At 34.6% G+C, this 13,831-nt stretch overlaps 1 long non-coding RNA gene across 1 annotated transcript; it reads right to left on the minus strand.

Moving 5' to 3' along the window:
- Positions 1-6,940: 6,940 nt before the first annotated feature.
- On the minus strand, positions 6,941-8,335 carry LOC145034729 (uncharacterized). Its single transcript, XR_013678192.1, has 3 exons — positions 8,147-8,335; positions 7,439-7,600; positions 6,941-7,335 (listed from the first exon to the last, which is right to left on the minus strand). It is a non-coding gene; the product is annotated as an uncharacterized LOC145034729 (long non-coding RNA).
- Between the last annotated feature and the right edge of the window lie 5,496 nt (positions 8,336-13,831).

Raw genomic sequence — 13,831 nt, forward strand, 5'->3', positions numbered from 1 at the left:
ACTTGAATTTAAGGCATACCATGAATCGGGTGTTACTATATACTTAATGATTTATTATTTAAAATACACACATGTGATTATTACACACACACACACACACACATATATATATATATATATATATATATATATATATATATATCTTAAATTTTTAGTAATTATTCACGAAGTGAGACCATTGTGTGTTTTTCAGTTTTTGTGTATTCACATGTATCTAACTTTGCTATATATTTCAATCAACTTATGGTTTTAACTTTTGATTTTGACATATATAATTTCCCTAAAAATATTTTTAGATGAATTACCAAATCCGAGTACTCCCGGGTACTCGCTACTTAGTAGTCGGCCGAACAGGTACCGAATAGCAAGTTCTACAACTATGGGGAGGAAGTTTCGTACCCTCTTCTTCTTGGGAGAGGTCGGTTACAGGGGTTATGGGAAGGACTAAAGTAGTCCTTCAGATGACATAACTTATTCAGCAGATCAGACAGAGGCTGCATACAGCTTAGAGTCAGCTGAAGAGTTATGCCAACAAGCGTTGATCTATGCTAGAGTTCCAGGTTGGCGACATGGTTTTGTTGAAGTTATCACCCTGGAAGGGTGTTATACACTTTATGAAGAGGGGCAAGTTGGGGCCCGGGTATATTGGGCCATTTTGAGTGATTACCAGGGTTGGCAAGGTAGCTTACAGATTGTACTTTCTTGAGGAGCTCAGTCAGACTCACAACACCTTCCACGTTTCGTAGCTTCGGAAGTGTTCCTTTGGATGATGAATAAGTAGTTGTTCCTTTGGATGATGTTCAGGTTGATGATCACCTAAATTATATTGAGAGACTAATGTCAATCTTTAATCAGAAGGCAAAGGCCTTGTGCAACAAGGTGATGTCCTTGGTAAAGGTTCAGTGGATACAACGGAAGTGTTCTGAGTGGAATTGGGAACCCAAGGCAGAGATGCGGGAGCGTTATCATGAGTTTTTCACATCATCGGACTTCGAGGACGAAGACCAGTTCAAGTGGGGGGAAATTGTATCATCCAGTCCAGGTATAAATCAAATTTTATGTATAAATTTTAACTTTGGTGGCCACAACATGGTAGATCATTTTGTATCGCGAGTTTTTAATGACCACCACGGGGTAGTGGCCTAACCACGACGTGATGGTGGTTAAATAAAAAACCCTAATCTCTGGGGTTTTTGCCCCTATTTAAGGGAATGTAATGGCTAGGGTTGCTCACCCTCAACCTCAATCACACTCTCTCATCCTTCAAACAAACCCTAACTTCCAACTTGCCTTTTTGAGCCCTTGGTGTGAAATTTTGGATACTAGAAGAAGAAGAAGAAGGTGACATTTCGGCTAGGATTTTGCAAGGGACTCTTCTCATCTTCTTGTTGTGCATCTTCTGGACTTTTGTAAGTCCTCAAGTTCCACACTTTTTAGTTTTTGTGCATAGATCTAGATTTATAAGCCTTATTATTCATGTTGGGACTTATTGGAGTGTTGGAATTCCATTAAGTTGCCAACTTTATGGATCCCCAGAGTCCCTTTAGGGTTGGGTTTGACATCCCCAATTTTACGGCCAAAAAATATTGATTCGTTTATGATAATCTAAAAATCAAAGTATCTTTTTCTAAAAGTTGTATTGCAGAATTTGTTCCCAGAAAACAAGATAATGATATTATCAAATCATTTCCAAAGACATGTATTTTATTAATATTAAAATATTAGGATGTCATCGTCAATACAGAAACATAAGCATAACGAAATTTTACTAGCTTACAGTAATTAAACTAGTGGCCTAATATTCCTTGAATCTCTCAACAAAATGTATCTTTTATATAGCCACCTGTGATAAAATAAACTGCGTGGGCCAGGTTGGGAAACCTGGTAAATACATAGGGATTTCAATCCCACAATGTTATATCATATATATATATATATATATATATATATATATATATATATATATATATATATATATATATATATATATATATATTAGAACTCGCAATATACAATTTCACCTCATATAAGAAATTGTAACCTACCTCGTCGATCCTCACAATGACACGATCCATACTCTCGGATCTAAAGTTAATAACTTTACCTAATCCATACTCCCAGATCAGGTATGTCTAATCCATGCTCTCAGATCAATGATAAAGGACTATGTCCACTCCATACTCTCGGACTAGGGACAAATGACCATGTCTAATCCATGCTCTCAGATTAATGACAAATGACTATGCCCTCTCCATACTCTCAAACTAAGGACAAATGACTATATCTTAATCCATGCTATTAGATTAATGAGAAATGACTATGCCCTCTCCATACTCTCAGACTAACGATGAATGACTATGTATAATCCATGCTCTCGGATCAATGACAAATTTTAAAGTTCTACCCTCCGTGTATATCTCACTCGTACTCGTAAGAAAATACTACCCAATATTCCTCTTAATTAATTTAGGTTTACTTTGTATCCTAAATCATCATATATTGTCAGATATGCTTTTAACACGTATTTGAGGATGTATCAAAATTTTCACACATAAACATATATTTAATACCTGTATTAAAATCATGTCCATGAAATGGACTATGCACTCACTTGTTAAAGTGACGACTTAAAATTCAGGCAGCGCTTCGCTTCTAGCAACTGTCTTTTCCTTTGACGTAACCTAGCATTATTATCGCTAAGTTTTAGTCCATTATTTATTGCGACTAATTATTAGTCTAGATTCATCATTAACTCAAATTCTACTCCAAGATCTATCAAGTAAGAAACAACCAGGTAGGATCATATCAGAGGTAGGGTCTGTTTGATATACGCAGTATACTGTTTGGAAATCTCACTTTAAATACCTCACTAAATCACAACCTAGATATCATCATCGTAAGTAGATCAATCAGTATAACAGCTTGAAATCACTGATAAATCTTGTTTATAGGTTCATAATAACGATAATGAACTTAAACATAAGTTATACTTAAAGTAGGGTAAACATAGCTCACTTACAAGGGAGTTTAGAGAGTAATCGGGTTCTATGCGAGCATAACTTCTTAGTCGAAACCTCTTCTTCTCGAGGCTTTCCGGTGCTGCGGGACTCGCTTCGAACACCTAAGAGATGCTAGGGAAAGGCTTAGAGGGTTTGGGGGTGTTTGGGAGAGAATGAGTGAGAAAAGTGTGAGAAATGAAGTGATTTACGCCTCTATTTATAGGCGGAGTTTGATACGAACGTGGGGTGTTCCCTTGTTGAACGATGGGCGTTCCCATGCCACATGTCACCATCTGGTGGCAAGCCATGGGGAAGAAGCAGTGGCTTAGATTGCGCCACATGTCATTTGTTGGTTACTCAAAAAAAACTAATTATCTTCTACAGTCCGTAACTTTCGCATACGAGCTTTGTTTTTCACGTTATTTATATCCACACGTAGGTATCGACGAGACTTACAACTTTTATTTAGACTACATCGGCTAGTTTTGGTTTTATTTTTAGAGTTATATGTTAACACGCTTAGACAGTTAAAGTTTGTTAAAAATTCATAACCTTGTCATCCAACGTCTGTTTTCGATTGTCTCTATATCGTTGAACTCCTATTAATGAGTTCTTCAATTCTTATTTAGGTTGTGTCGGCTAAAAATCGATCGATCTAAAATTCGATTTCCGGGATGTGCACTGCTATGCTAAATCTTAAAAAAATCATAACTTCCTCAAACGAAGTCAGATTCGACGTTCTTTTTATGTACGTTCTCGGTTTAAAATATACTATGACTTTTTTTTAGATTGCTAAGGCTGAAAAGTATTTTGTCAAAAATTTACTTTTTACGATACGCGGAGTCGTGTCGGTTTTGTCGCAAAACTTCGACGGGTCATAATTTCTTCGTTATAAATCGGATTTCAACATTCTTTATATGCACAGAATCCTTGAAATATATATTATACTATTGTTAAGATTGTTTATTCTAAATAATCTTCTATCAAAAAATCATTTTTAACACTCATTGTCTCTACATTGACTACCCCGAATCCGCGAGTGTTACATTGGGAGTGTTGGATCTAGAATTTCTTAGAGTTTTGAACTTTTTCATGTGATCTTGGCCGCCTTTTTACTCTATTTTGACATAGTTTGAGTTCAAGACATGCATTGGGCATGTATATCTATAAAGCAATGATTTTTGTGGTTCATTGGATGAGAGAATGTCTTATAGGAAGTTTAAATGGTTAGCTTGATGGATTAAGGGCTTATTAGAATAAGTTGGTCTGAACGGTCACCACGACATGGTGAATGACTGACATGCGACTGTTTTGTCCTTTAGTCACCACATCGTGGCTAGAGCTAACCACGACGTGGCGAATGGCTAAGTTGACGTGGTGACTTTGACTTTTGACTAGGGTTTGATCAGGTTTGACCTAAGGGTATTTTGGGTATTTTGAGTAGTAACTGAGATTGGTCATTTTTATGAATGGGTGACCGATTGAGGTGTTATTCAGAGTTGTACTCTATTCAGAGATATTTTCAGACAGAAAGGTGAGTTCTCTTCATTGTACTTGCGGGTCGAAGGCACCAATGTAGGCCCACTAAGTTATGTAGCCGGGTTTTGGGAATGTTTCCGTATCGAATTGATCTGTAAGAACTGAGTCGTGATATATAGGATGTTATGATGCAGTAGTGATCTATAGATTTTCATGTGAGTCTTTTAATTGGTTGTATGATTATCTGTTTGCTGAATATATGTTATATGTTATATGTCGACATAGTATGCTTGGGTTGAGATTGTACTGTTGTGTGGTGTAAGTTAACAAACCCAAGGAAATCCAACTGGGAGGTTGTGGGCCAGGGAAAATCAATCGGGAGGTTGTGGGCCAGGGTAAAGCCAACCGGGAGGTTGTGGACCCAATACGTTATTTGCAGGGCAATCCAATTGGGAGGTTGTGGGCCAGGGTAAGCCAACCAGGAGGTCGTGGATCCAACATGCATATTGTATATCTGTTTGGTTGTGTTATGTGGTACATTGGGGAACTCACTAAGTTTTGGTTTACAATTTTAGTTTATTGTTTCAGGTACTTCAGATGATCGTGGCAAGACGAATGCGTGATCGTACACATCTTTCGGTGACATGGTTTGGGGATTTTATGTTACCCAAATCTTGGGAGTATTTGATATGATTTTAATTTGAAAACAATGTTTTGTTTTAAATTAAAAATGAAAATTTTTATCGTGATTTCTAGGATGTTACATATTTCACAACACTTGAGGATTTGCCCATATATTTGGTGCATTTTATGTGTTTTATGTTTGTCTTTATATTCACATAGGCAAACAAATGGATGATCGGGGTAAAAAATGATGCAAACGATGGGTACAAAGATAAATATTGACAAATGAAACAATGGACAAACGATTGATCAAAAAGTTGGGTGGACGTCGGAAAAAAAAGCTTTAGAAAAAATGGTTGTAGGAGATGTGCATCTATGTCAACTTTTGATACATCCTATTTGAAGACTTAAGGTAAATGAACACGCTTTACCATCAACGGTCGTGTCAACATTTGGTCTTGGTTTGAACGGTCATGTTATATATATTACATTATACTACACTTTCATTACACATCATGTCACATTTGAGTCATGCGTTGACATAGCCGGGTCAATTGTTTTTTAAACCCTGAAAGTTTGGTTTGTAAATGTTATTTTTGAAGTAATTAGGGAGGGTAGTTTTTGAATTTGGAGATCATATATCTTCTCGAGGAAAATTTTCTAGTCTAAGAACATCTACTTTTGATTATTGCCAATTATTTCTTTTAATTTCAATTTTCCTAATCATCATAACGATGATTTAGTCGTTATGTTTGGCTAAATCACAACATTCAAATATTCAGGTTTATCTTGTGTACTTGGGTTTGAATGGTTATATGAAGTTATCATGATAGGCTCTTTTGAACGGTTTGTTTCTATAATTTTTGTGTTTATTTTTATGTTTGACTTGGAGTATTAGATTTTCGATAGAACTCACCACTTCGTTAATTATCTAATGATTTTTTTAAAGATTTAGAATCATGGTATAATTCTAAATCTTGGTAATAGAAACAAATAATGACACTGTTTTTGTAAAAGTTTTCGATTAAATTATATACTCATACATATAGTACCGGTTAAACATTATCGTAATTGGCACTTCCATCCACATCATTGTGATATACATTCTAAGTCTAGAAATTTATGACCTTAAAGTAGTATGTTAGGTTTAATCAATGAACAACATTTGATTAGATACACAAATGGAAGGGTTGTCAAAACGGGTAGAGAATCTTGATCATAAGTAAAAAGTAAAATCCTCTATGGTTTTGTAGTGATCATAAGTAAAATCACAATAGAGGATAATCTTGATGTTAGAATGTTTTTTATTCTCTATTTATCTCATTTCTTCTTACTCGTAGTGACAATTTATGCAACACGTATCAACTCATATTTAAGTTTAAGTCATAACTATACTTAAGCATTTTTGCATATTTTTTTAATACTAAACCCTATGGATACGACTTGTCCTTCCACTATTACAATGCATCGTTTAACATGTCTAGGTTTATATTTCATATTTTTATTTATTTACTTCTACAACCAATACTAAAGTATATTGGCAAAAACTGATCCGTACGGATTGTTCGAATGTTAAAAGAGACATTTTTATTTGGCTCTAGTATAAAAGAGAAAACCTAGCCTATATAATGGTATATTAAAAAAAAATGATTTATGATTTTAATTAGTAATTCTAACTTGGATTTTTTTTTTTAAATATCATAATGTTTATGGACAAAATAAAACCAAAAAACAACCCTGTTGAGTGATCAAGAACCAAAATGAATAACATAAACATAAAGTATCATGAAAAAACATGAAGGTCAAAGAGCAAATAAGAAACCAAAAGGCATTTACAGTTTTACACATAATAAAACCATCATTAATTTGCCAAACTTCAAATACAAGCACACAACATGAAAACGTGTTGCATATATTACATAAAGATCTTTCTCCATTCTCCAATACTAAGAAACTTACATGATTAAAAGCCATAGTTGGATATATATTATCACAATAATTTAGAATCAAGAACGTACTAAAATGCTTCGATTTGTTTGTTTTATCGATGATGTCTAAGCCAATATCAATAACTCATAATCACATGCATTTTAGTATATTCTTGACTTGATATTTATACGAGTAATCATGCAAATAGAAAAAAAAACAACACAAAACCATAGATATCTCAACTTTAACTTATACTTAAGCGATACCATTGTTGGAATAGTCTTCATCCATTAAGCTTTTTTTCCTGATCACCAAATTCCGTATGTAAGAACAAATGAATGAGATGTTACATCAAGAAATAACCTTAACTTATCGTTTTATATGCATGATTAGAAGGAGCTAATTACCTTGTTTATGGCGCTTCTGAGTTAAATGAGAATGAGGATGCTTGTTGAGATTTCCATGGCGAACACCACCAGGTCGGTTTCGGTTTGGTGGAGGCCTATGAGAATGAGTTTCAGGTCCACGATAATCGATATCATAAACTTCTGAACCTAATCCATGTTTAACTGCACAAATTAACCAGAATCCTCATCAAATTTAATCAATCTAACAATTCAGATCGACGAAGATTAACACGAATGAGAAGTTTATATATAGACGCAGGAAAGAGAGCCATGGCGAGTTTTGTCTAGAATTTGATATGCGACTTTACTGATGAATCATACCGATCGGATGATGATGATTTATGAATAGCAAATTCTATCACATTGCGATAGTATGTAGAGCTAGATTAGCTCAGATTCAAGTTTATAAGATATTATATATCCAAAATCAGAATTCAAATACCTACGAGGCGGATTTACGGAAAGCAAAAAATCGATCTGAGCATAAAATTCCGAATAGACGTGCAATTCGACGAATTAAATCTCTAGACTGGCTTAATCATGCGGAAAATCATATGATTCATCAGTCGTTGATGGTTCAATCGGTTAAATCACTTAACAAAATCAGTAACTCTAAACGAAAACCAAGGAATATCAACAAACTTCGATTTCCTGTTTTGATGTGACGAACGAAATAGAGAGAAATGAAGCATAATCAAACAAACAAACCTTTGGAGAAACCAGGCACTGCAAGTAGGAGGAAGATGATGAAAACAGTAGTCATGCAACTCTTCAGATCCATCGCAATTCGCAAATGTCAGAGAGAGAGAGAGAGAGGTGGTGGTGATAAATGCAAGAGAGGAGTGTAATGACGGAGAAGCGTGGTGGTGGATGGAGGAGGAGGTAATGGGCGTCTCTATAAGCATTTGAAACCGTCACCATCTTCACAGCCTATTACTTGCTATGATGTGTAGTACTCATCTTAGACTTTATTTTTCAATTTATTTTTATTAATTTTTTTATTTTTATTTTTATTTTTTTTGTTTTTTAAAGAAAATTTCTAAAACGAAATTGTTTTATGTATTTCGCAAAAATGTTATTTTTTCCCAACTTTAAAAAAGGAAGATAAATTTATCGTTTTCTCCCAAATAAATAGTAACATTGTAGAACCGACCATTTCCACCAAGAGCTTTAAGGACTCGTTGCTTAACTGTATATGTAATTGATATTAATAGAAAGGAGAAAAATAGTGATTTGACATCTATTTTGTCTTGGGATTTTATTTAATTAATCTAAATATTTAATATTAATCAAACTAAATATAATTATAATATATTAGATTATAGATGTTTAAAATGATGATAGAGTTGTAAGTATTGTAGCTCATTAGTCATTAAGTTATTCAAAATGTTTTTTCATATATAAATATTTTAAAATTAAATTTAGAAATAATAATAATAATAATAATAATATATGTCACCAATTAGGGTTAACTCACTTGTCTAACAATTTGTTTAACAATGTGTTTCTAACAAGAATGACTTAGTTCAATCTCAAACATACTAACTTGATGTTCTAAAAAACATATCAAAATTAAAATACAATATCTAAAATCAACATTCTAACTTTTCAACAACATAATTAAAGAGTATTTTAAATTTATATATAGAATCGAACATATTATTTACATTTATTTGTCCCTTCCAAATTGGAACATATTTTTAATTTATAAGTAAATAAATGTATTCCTCGATCCAAATGTCAACTAGTTGGGAAAAAAAAAAGTAAATGGGCTTTAATAGTGGGCCCAACAAGTAAAGAAGTTAGTTGGGCTGACATAGATGCTGAAAAGATTAGTCCTTTTTGTAGGCGTGTATATTGAATAGGATTTTTAAAAAATATCTCAATTTAAAAATCGTTATTTTTAGACTATGTTTGGCGTACTAGTTGAAAAGCTAGCTGGTAGCTGAAAAGCTAGCTGATAACCGAAAAGTTAGTTGTTAAACAAAAAGCTAGCTGATAGCTGAAAAGTTAGCTGATAAAAAATAACGTGCTGAAAAGCTGGCTGAAATATATAAAATTACATAAAATGACATGTAAAAATATGTGTTTCTATAATTAATTAAGGGTATATTTGGAAAATTTTAAAAAAACTCCTAAAAACCTAGTCTAAATAGCTTTTCAAAAAGCTAGCTTATAAGCTACTTTTTGACTTACCAAACACGATAACATAAAAAAACTCAAAAAATAAGCTAGCTTATCAGCTAGTTGTGGCGCACCAAACATAGTCTTAATTATTTTCTAATTTGTACATATTTCACTTTTTAATCATCGGAAAAATCATTTAATTATAAGTTTCGACATTTAGTTTTAATTAGGGTAATGAATTAAAAGAATAATATATATTTTGATTTGTATATATTTTATCTTTGAGTTTTTTTTCCATATTTGATTATTTAACTTGTTTTTTTTTTTTGTCCACATTTAGTTATAAGTCTTTATAACTGGCTACTCCAGATTCAGCCGAAAAAATAACTTAACAGGGTAATAAAATTTTCAATTTGTACACGTTTAGTACTTAATGTTTTCGTACACATTAAGTCTTTATAACCGGTATCTTCATATTTTACTCACGGCATCCTATTTGAGACAATTATGGATGAAGTGTTCTTATACGTGACTCGTTCTTCACTTATATCAGTAACCTAATTCATGAATCGCTCAAATAATGATGGAGCTTGATGTAACCCGAAAAATCGTCATGAGGCTGATTGAGTCGAGATCTTGGATATGTGTTTCGACGCAGCTAACAATCCCCAATGTGATTCCTGTTACACTCATAAACCAGAATCGTTAGAGTCGCCCCTTGAATTGCTTCCCGGGAGTGGCCTATAATGATCAAGTCAGTATCGATACAAAATATGGGTTAGATCCTTCGAGATGAAGGAGTCTAAATGTATATATATATATATATATATATATATATATATATATATATATATATATATATATATATATATACGATGCGTATGAGGAAAGAATTTGTGTAACACCCGTGTTCCAGATTGGTTTTACTTTTATCAAGGACCAAAATATGAAGTTTTGGAGGAAAATCTATACCATGACGTAGTGCAAGGATGCCCACGACATGGAAATGATTAATTGGACCACATGTTTTATTTGAACCACCATGACGTAGCCAATGAAGACCACGACATGGCAGCTGTTATGGCCCAAGCCCATGATTCTTTTAGGGCTTGCTTCATATTTAAACCCATCTAAGTAATTTCTAGGGCTTGCCCATGATTCGTTTCCAGCCTCCAACACCCTTATACCTCAGATAAACCCTAGTCCTCATTCGTTTAGTGATTTGTGGTCTTTTGGGAACATTTGATAGCTTGGAGAAGAAGAGAAGACTGAGAATAAGGTGCTCTATTGTTGGATCTTGCAAGGAAGCAACACAATCATCATCTCACATAGCTTCTGGACCTTTGTAAGTGTCAAAGGCCTAATCTTTTTGGCTTAAAGTGGCTAGATCTAGAATATTGTCCCATGTTATTCATGTTTGAGCAAGTTTGAAAGGAAGGAGCTCATAAAGTTGGCAACTTTATGACTGTCCTGAGTCCCAAGAGCATCATATGTTGTATATCTAGACTTTGGTTAGACTTCTTATCATTGCATGAGTTTTTGGGCATTTTTAGCTTATTATACCCTAAAATGGATTCTAGACATGTATTTGCAAACATGTCTATAAAGCTTTCTTCTTTATGATAGATCTGATATTAGAAAACCCTTCTGGAGTGATTGGGTTAAGGTCTTTCCATATTAAGGGCTTAATGGTAAAGACATTGTGGTATTTGGCTTATTTTGGACCTAAGGTGGGAGATCTTGATCTCTTTGGGTGTCTTAATGGATAAAGTTGGAAACTATATCCATTTAGACCATAGAATGGACAAGATCTGAGCTTTGGAGCTGATGGAATCAAAGAAAGCGACTTAATCAATTAAGTTTTTGGAAACGCAGTGTGACATCCCCATTTTCATGGCCAGAAAAAATGATTTGTTTACGCTTTATTTGAAAATCATAGTATACTTTTTACGAAATATGTTACAGGATTTGTTCCCTAAAATATGATAAGTAAATTATCAAAGCATTCCTGAAGGAGTAGGTTTTCATTATATTAAAAACATTGGGATGTCATTGTCAATATAGTACATAAGCATAAAGATAAATAGTATAGGCCTTACAACATCTATTACTCTAATGGTCTATAATCCACAGATCTCTCATCAGATCAACACTCTTGTCATGTGCTCTTTTTCCACTACATGTAATGCAAGAAATTGAGTGGGTCAGACATGAGAGCCTGGTGAGCACATAAGGTTTTCAACCCACAATAATTAAGTTTATTAATTTCGTCAAATCATTCAACCCAATTACTCATTCCCATTATCCTCACTTTCTGTCACTAAAGCATCTAATCCAAGGGACCTATCCTAAGGATCATTATCGGGAAGACAATACTGCTTAAGGATTCCTTAGCAATATATACCAGTAAGGCAACCATGAGGGGGATGGAGTACACCGGTGAACATATCGTTCACAAACACCTACAGGTTGCGAGTCTGCCAACGTTCTACTAGACTGTCTAGAATATTCTGTGGTCGTCATTGATACTCTGTTAGATGACTAAATCAACTTAAACATCGAGGTCTCTCATCATTTTATTTCATCACTCATCATTTATTTCATCTACCCATCTTTCCCACATATTGATAGGTATAAAATACATATACAGTTTAAATCAAGTAAAAAATGTATACAGCATTCATCCAACATCGATATCAAGAACACAGATAAAATGCACATATAGCACGTATTTGAAATACTTCATATCTATGTGTAAGATGAAAGTAACTATGCACTCACTTGTTAAAGTGATGACTCCAAACTCGGGCAACGCTTCGCTTTTAATAATTTTATTTTCCTTCGACGAAACCTAGTATCATTATCAGTATATCTTAGTCTAATATTTATTGTGACTAATTATTAGCTCTACGAGCTATATTGTTTTATAAGTGTTAAACAATACTTTTAAGCTATTATGTACAGATAGGGGCCGAAAATGAAACACCGGAGGGCAGGACCATTTTGGTGTTAAAACTGTTATGAAATGTAACAACCATATGATGCCCTTCAAACCAGATACCCCGTACCGCGAGTATTTAAAAGATATTATAATAACACTTTATATTTTATAATACTTAGCACATATTTGTTTATAGGTTCATAATAACGATATTGAAATTAAACATAAGCTATACTTAAAGTAGGGTAAGCATAACTTACTTACAATGAGGTTTAGCTAGGAACCAGGCTCTGCGGGGGCATAACTTCCGAGCCGAAAGCTCTTCTTCTCGGAGCCTTCTAGCACTCCGGTACTCGCCTTTAGCACCTAGGAAGTACTAGGAAAAGGGAGGGATAATTTTGGAGTATTGAGAGAGAAAGAAGGGTAAAGGTGTGAATAAATGAGGACGCTCTCGCATCTATTTATAGCCGAACTCCTCGGACTACGCTGGGCGTAGCTTCGAAGTATGTTGTGCGTATGAGGGGGAAGTTGTCAGCTCCGCATGCGAGACCGTGGGGAGAAAGCAAGGGTCCGGATGGCGCCTGTAACACTGTAACTCAATAGAAGCACAAAACAACATACCGCATAAATTACAAAGACATAATGCTTAATATCACAATAGTCAATATAAGCACACAAGACCCTCCGGTCACACAAGTTACCACTCAAGGTAAGTATAGTTTGAAGACTCGCCTCGTAAGCAAGAAAGGAAACTTAATACCCCTCGAACAGTCAGATCCCCACCTACATGTAATAATCATATCTAATTAACACTTAAAGATCACAACTCTTGGGATGGGTAAAAGACCATTTTACCCCTCCACAACCTTTATCCCTCAAGTTTGACCAAACCCAAAAGTCATCAGAAGTAAACACTCGAGTTATCAGTCCATGTCGACCTAACTCGTCGAGTGCATCTATGCGACTCATCGAGTCCATTTTGTTCCTTAAAACCCTCATGAAAGTCCAACTCAACTCGCCGAGTTGACCCGTCAACTCGCCGGGTTACCGTGTGTTCAGTCTCATCGGGAAAACCCTAGCCGACTCGTCAAGTCAGCTCATTGACTCGGCGAGTCCATTCAGTCTGTATTCTCATTCAGACATTTTAAGGCAGATCTACCACTCAAAACTCTAGATCTAATATCGCACAGCTTGGATGTCACGTAAAGCTTTGATCTTTAAGTTCATGCATGGCATATTTGCTCCATAAGGCCAATACAAGCTTCAACAAGAGTTTGGTGTTCATAGGCTTGCCTTCAGCTCGATAAAGCTTGGGTCTTTGGGCT

Source organism: Lactuca saligna, chromosome 1 (genome assembly GCF_052625555.1).
Source record: "Lactuca saligna cultivar CGN05327 chromosome 1, ASM5262555v1, whole genome shotgun sequence".
NCBI lineage: Eukaryota > Viridiplantae > Streptophyta > Magnoliopsida > Asterales > Asteraceae > Lactuca > Lactuca saligna.